This window comes from Lolium perenne, chromosome 6 (assembly GCF_019359855.2).
Source record: "Lolium perenne isolate Kyuss_39 chromosome 6, Kyuss_2.0, whole genome shotgun sequence".
Classification (NCBI taxonomy): domain Eukaryota; kingdom Viridiplantae; phylum Streptophyta; class Magnoliopsida; order Poales; family Poaceae; genus Lolium; species Lolium perenne.
Genome location: NC_067249.2, coordinates 33,044,283 through 33,051,200, shown reverse-complemented (window position 1 = coordinate 33,051,200; position 6,918 = coordinate 33,044,283).

Sequence of the window (6,918 nt, the reverse complement as noted above, 5' to 3'; positions counted from 1 at the left end):
TCAAACTTTGCTGGTCCTGCCGTGCTTCCTTTGTATCATTTGACTTTCCATACACGCCCAAGAAGCTTAGGAGGTTCATGCAAATATTCTTCGTAACGTGCATCACGTCGATTGCAGAGCGGACTTCTAGGACTTTCCAATATTCTAGCTCCCAGAATATAGATTTCTTCTTCCACATGGCTGCGTGCCCGTCAGCTCCCTTCGGAACTGATTGTCCGCCAGGACCCTTTCCAAAGATGACTTTCAAATCCTTGACCATATCAAATACCTCAGCACCAGTGTGTTCCGCAGGCTTCGGCCGGTGATCTGCCTTGCCATTGTAATGCTTGCCTTTCTTTCTTACTGGATGACCTTTCGGAAGAAATCGACGATGCCCAAGGTACACGTTCTTCTTACAATTTGGCAAATGTACACTTTCAGTCTCATGTAAGCAGTGCGTGCATGCATTGTATCCCTTATTTGACAGTCCCGAAAGGTTACTAAGAGCAGGCCAATTGTTGATGGTTACGAAAAGCAACGCTCGTAGGTCAAATTCCTCTTCTTTGTGCTCATCCCACACACGGACACCAGGTCTGCCCCACAGCTGTAAAAGTTCATCAACTAATGGTCTTAGGTACACATCGATGTCGTTGCCGGGTTGCTTCGGACCTTGGATGAGCACTGGCATCATAATCAACTTCCGCTTCATGCACAACCAAGGAGGAAGGTTGTAGATGCATAGAGTCACGGGCCAGGTGCTATGGCTGGAGCTTTGCTCGCCAAAAGGATTCATGCCATCCGTACTTAGACCAAATCTTATGTTCCTTGCGTCAGCTGCAAAATCTTTGAACTCTCTCTCGATCTTTCTCCATTGCGTTCCATCTGCGGGGTGTCTCAACTCCCCGTCCGACTTACGGTCCTCTTTGTGCCATCGCAACAACTTGACATGCTCTTTGTTCCTGAACAGACGTTTCAACCGTGGTATTATAGGAGCATACCACATCACCTTGGTGGGAACCCTCTTCCTGGGTTTCTGGCCCTCAACATCGTCACCAGGGTCATCGCCTCTGATCTTATAACGCAATGCAGTGCATACCGGGCATTCATTCAAATTCTCGTATTCACCGCGGTAGAGGATGCGATCGTTGATGCATGCATGTATCTTCAGAACCTCTAAACCTAGAGGGCGGACAACCTTCTTTGCTTAAACATCTTGCCGGGCAACTCGTTATTCTTTGGAAACATATTCTTCAACATTTTCAGCAAGTTTTCAAATGCCGAGTCAGCTACACCTGCATGTGCCTTCCATTTCAGCAAATCCAGTGTGCAGGCCAGCTTTTTCAGACCATCATCGCATCCGGGGTACAGCGCCTTCCTGTGATCCTCTAACATGCGATCCAAATTCTCCCTCTCCTTTTCAGTTTCGCAGCGTCTCCATGCATCAGCAATGGTCCGACCAAGATCATCAACGGGATCATCACGTGCCTCTTCTTCACCTTCCCCTTCACCTTCAGCATCCTCCATGAAAGTATCACCGAAATGAGCAAGATAGGTTTCATCGATGAAATCATCCCCTTCTTCATCTTCTTCCATTATAACCCCTCTTTCTCCATGCTTGGTCCAACAATTATAGCTTGGCATGAAACCGTGCCGAAGCAGGTGCATGTGAACATCTCTTGAGGAAGAGTAACCCTTCTGATTCTTACGATTAACACATGGAATGAGATAACAAAACCCCCCTGCTTGTTCGCATTAGCCACTACGAGGAAATCTTTCAAACCCGTAGTGAACTCGCCGGAGAGTCGGTTACCGTACATCCATTGCCGATTCATCTGCATTATTATAATATAAAATATATAATTAACCATCATGCATTTGTTAAACTAACTAGCTACAAACAATATAAATTAAACAATGAACTACACACATGCATATTTTATCAATGACACATCAAAGGTTCAAGTTGCTAACCGCGATCGAGGAGGAAAAAATAAATGAGAAAGCTCAAGTGTGGCTCCAACACTTCATATCATGTTTGTTTCATGCTCTTGGGGCATTTCATCAAACACCTTATGTGCATAAGAGGAACCAAAAGCAAACCTAACACCCACTTGTGAAGTTTGTGAAGAGAATGGCTCCAAATGGCTAAGTGTTGGCTGCTGGATGGGTATATATAGGGGAGGGGCTTTAGTCCCGGTTGGCCTGGCCAACCGCGACTAAAGGCCTTCGGGCACCTTTAGTCGCGGTTGGCCTGGCCAACCGCGACTAAAGCCCCCCACGTGCACCAGCTGGCCACCGAGCGCCCTGGTCCCAGGCCTTTGGTCGCGGTTCGCCTCCCGAACCGCGACTAAAGGTCCCATTAGTCGCGGTTCCTATAGCTTCGCGACTTATGGGGCTGGACGGAAGCCTGTTTTTCTACCAGTGTAAGCTTTAGTCCAAGTAATCTCATATACGTTAAATGTATGTTGCCAAGTCATCTTAGAAGCACCTAATGTTTGCGAGGAAAGAAAAAAGGGTAAACAAACTACTCCTTCAAATCCATATTACTTGTAGCTGAAATAAAATGCATGCGAACCAAAGAAGACAATAAGACCTCATGGAACACATAGCTAGTGGAAATTTCTTTACGCATGTCAAGAAGACGGTAAGACACTCATTGGATAAGAGAAACCCTATTTCACCTAGAAAACAATAATACAAGAGAAACCTTTTCGAAAAAAACTGATCAACAAAAGACGTGTAGAAACAATCGCCATGCATAGGCGGCGACGGTGAGTGGCCGAAAGAGGACGAAAAGAAGATATTATATTCGTGGTGGATGAGTAATTAAGGGCAGACCGCACGGTTCAATGAGTGGTGCGGGGTACGAATAGCACTAGAGGTTACTCACTCCCCTTAAATAAATACACCCTAATTACTGTTCAAGTAAAAAAATACTTTGACTAATTTTTAATAAGAAATGATATATTAAGATAATCATATAGAAATAGTGTTATAAATGTTAAAACTACTTTTTATTTAAGCTATATTCTTTCATATCTTTTTAGGTCTCAGTTGATCTCTAATGATTAACTGTCATACCTAGCATATGGTTCGAGCGATGCATACAACACCACCGAGGACGGTGATAGAAATTCATCGCCATCTTGTTGACAAGATCTAGAAACCACCATCCAGATCTGGTCCAGCATATCCGCGCAGTTGCACCAATGCGCTCACCCCGGATGTTGTCGTCTCCGCTATCTTCCACTGACCATCTTGAAGGTGTAGATCGATGCGTCGACTGTCGTCACGACATCCAATGAAACCACCGTAGTGCTAAGCAGCACCACCGCCCTCACCTATGCACGTTCAGGTCGTCGTTGATACACAATGGAACCATGCCACTGAATACAATCTGCCGCGACAGCTTGAAGGCTCCGGAAGATATGTCTTGTGTAGAACCTACGGATCAGTTATGACTTAGCGTAGCACCTGTCGGCCAGGCATGACTTGACATCTCCGTCGAAAAATCTGTGCAAGGCGAAGTCGCACCCCCATCGCCACCACCATACAACATGACCCTCCAACCACGTTCGACTTCAAAAACGATGCCCACAAGAGGGTCATGGCATGGATGTCACCATCGTCCAATCGGAGGCACCGTATCTGAGGTTTCCCCCAGAGCAAGGATGGGAGGGAGACAAGCACCCGATCCTAGGAAAACGCCTCAAGAGGTAAACGATGCGCACATACATCATCGTGGTCAGCTCTGGCCAATATCTAGAGCAAACTTGCATTTGGCACCCACTCGCCGAGACTCTCCAGTTAACCAGTCCACCTTCAGCCCTTGCCCCTTGGTGCCGGCCAATCGTGGCTAGGGTGGCCCCATCCTCATCAGTGGCCAAGTCTGGCTGCCCACGGTGCCCCCCTGTCGCGTGCTCCCGCTAGACGCTGAGACGATGACGATGTTCCAGGCCACCACGTCACGCTAGCAATGCCACGATGACCCATTCACCGCTGCCACCTGTTGGACCGCCGGAAACACCATGGTGCCCAGCAAAAAGCACGAACAGCGTTAACGTGCACACCCGCTTCCCATTCCATGATATGAAGGCCTGCCCAGCCCCAGATGGATCACGGGCAGGCTCGAGGTCATTGTCGTTGCGGCAGCAGGGGCGCCTCCCCTGCAGGGAGACCGCGTCTCCGCCGTGCCACACGCTCTATCGGTGTCCCGCAACACCGCGCCACCAAATCGCCGATGAATCCGTGTGCAACCGCCCTGCCTAAGAACACGTCGCCACCGTACAAGGGAGCGAACCCCGCTGCCGCCATCATCCCCCTACCCGGGCTTTGCCCAGCAGGTCTTCAACGGTTCACGATATCAGAGACGGCAGTTACCTTGCTTGGCCGCGCAAATGCGATCACCTTCGAGTTGCTCCGTGTGACCTGGAGGTACCGTTTCCTGTTGTGTTTTTCTGAAAATGGGGGAAATTTTACTTTTCGGCACTTGGCACCAACTAAGGATGCACACAACCATTAAGCATGAGTCCTAGAGTTTTTAATCTTGATTAAGATTAAATCCTAATCCTCCAGATAAATTTCATAAGTACCAGAACCAGCCTAGGTGATAAGTATAAATAGAAACTTCAATTCGTATCCATGAGGATTTGAACGCATGTGTTAAATTTATACATCTACTTTCGCAACCTGTTGAGCTAGGCTCACTTCCTAAATGCATACAGGGCAATACGGCACCCTTTTCACGTTTTGGAGTGCGATAGTACTGCATATACAATTCAGGTTCCTTAAGATCATGTGGCAATATCATAGTGACCGAGGGTGAGGAGGGTTGCTTGCGATGACTAATCACGTAAATCAAGCTAAATGGCATAATACCAGCTTAAGTAGGTCCTCAACTTTGGAAGCTGCATGTTTTTTATAAAGGGCGTTTTATTATTTGAAAGATTTAAGCTTACACCTAGTCTTTGCATAGCTGAGATAAACACAGCTACACAAACATTGACGTCCAATGGTGGACGAAAGGTAAACTATAAAATGCACAATACAGTCGATCAAGTCAGAACCAGAACGAACGCCTAGGGTGGTGGAGATCCAATCAACAAATTACGCTACTACCCGTGTTGCAAAAACAAATCCCTCTCTATGTCCTCCAAATGTGTAGATACCTCCATAAATAAATCACATTTTTCAACGCGCTGAATAGACAACCATAAATGGAGCAAAATAGTGCATAGGTGAAAGGACATGGCTGCCACCTAGGTGTGAATAGGAGGTTTGAAACTTCTAAAATAAAGGCTTCGAAAAATGTGGAATAAAACTATTGTTTTAATATGTGAAGCACACAACTTATTGGATACCCCAGAAACACCACCAAGCAGTCTAGGACTGAAATACCCAAGAGAAACAAGCTACGGGTACAAGCAGCTGAAGGAAGATACTCATAAACTTTAATTTCCACGTACGTGGAGAAATCAAAATGATGAACCTAATGCAATGGCAAGTCCTTCACTATAAATTCCACCAAAGCTATAAGATCTTATGGGGGAATAAGAGGGAAAGAGGAAAGGAAATCCATAATGAACTCCAAGATCTAGATCTACTATATTCCTCTCACTTAGAATATTGATTGGCAGAAATGTAGATCTAGATCTTCTCTCACTTTTCCCTTGAAAAGATTCAAGAAGCATAAGAGAAATAGGGAAGTAGGGCAAGCTTTGAAGGTTAAAAATGGAGGAGGGAGATTAGGAAAGAAGCAACTCACCCATGGAAAGAAGGGGAGCTTTTTATAGGTTACCCGACAAAGTATAACCGTTACAACCACTTAACACCGGAGACTCTGCCCCCATATAGAACATAAGGTAGACTTGAAAACAGAGAGACCACGTTCAGACCGGAGTCTTCGGCCGTGGGAAAGACAGAGCTGAAATCAAAACAACTACAACTTGAGCATCCGAATTCCGATATTAATGATCTTGGGCTCGTTTTGAAGCTAGAAGCAAGATCTACAATATCATGAAGAGAACCAACATAGTACAGAAAGGGAGGATATAACTCAATGAAGAAAATTTGACATATCTAAAAGAACATACAGGTGAAAACTCCAATAACAAAAACGCAATAGATAATGCAAATGAAATCCGTTTTCGATGAACATGAGCTTGTCACGAAGATTAAAAAAATCTCTAAATCCTCCAATGGATAAGTATCAAATAAGAAACAACAAATATGATGACAATGATGTAAAAGTTTGAGCTCTCTCTGAATGGTACGATTAAGTTACTCATTCGAGAGCCCCTCTTGATAGTACGGCTATCTATCATATAAACTGATCTCACAACTAAACTTGGGACCGCTAAGAAAAAACCAATCAAGAACAAACCTTTTCTTTGCGCATATTTCACTTGATCTTGATGATGATGATTTTGTCCACCTCAAGATGAAATGTCTTTCTTGCTTGCACTTGCTTTTTGAAGTCTTGCGATTGCTCCGCCATATTCCACTATGGGAGAGCTTATATTTAGACATATCCTCACATATCTATGATCTCCATAAGGACGGGAAGCTTAAAGCATATGATCTCTTCAAGATGGCTCATCTTAAACTTGCACATATTTTCTTATTTCTTCATTATGTTGATGTTTTGAAGATAAACATGAGAGCTCACTCTAGCTTCTTCTTCAAGACATATTTACCACTTGATAATTCTTCATTTTCTTCTTCTTGCATCCTTGAAGCCAACATATGGTTCTATAATTGCCTATGAAAAAGTTCGACAAATATAACTCAATGCAAAAGTTAGTTCATAGCGATTGACATTAATTACCAAAACCACACATGAGAACACCAAGAACTTTGAGCCGGTAGAGAACCTGCAAGAGAGAAAAATAATTTATCATTAAAACCCTTATTATTTATACATAGTCACATCGACTAAAT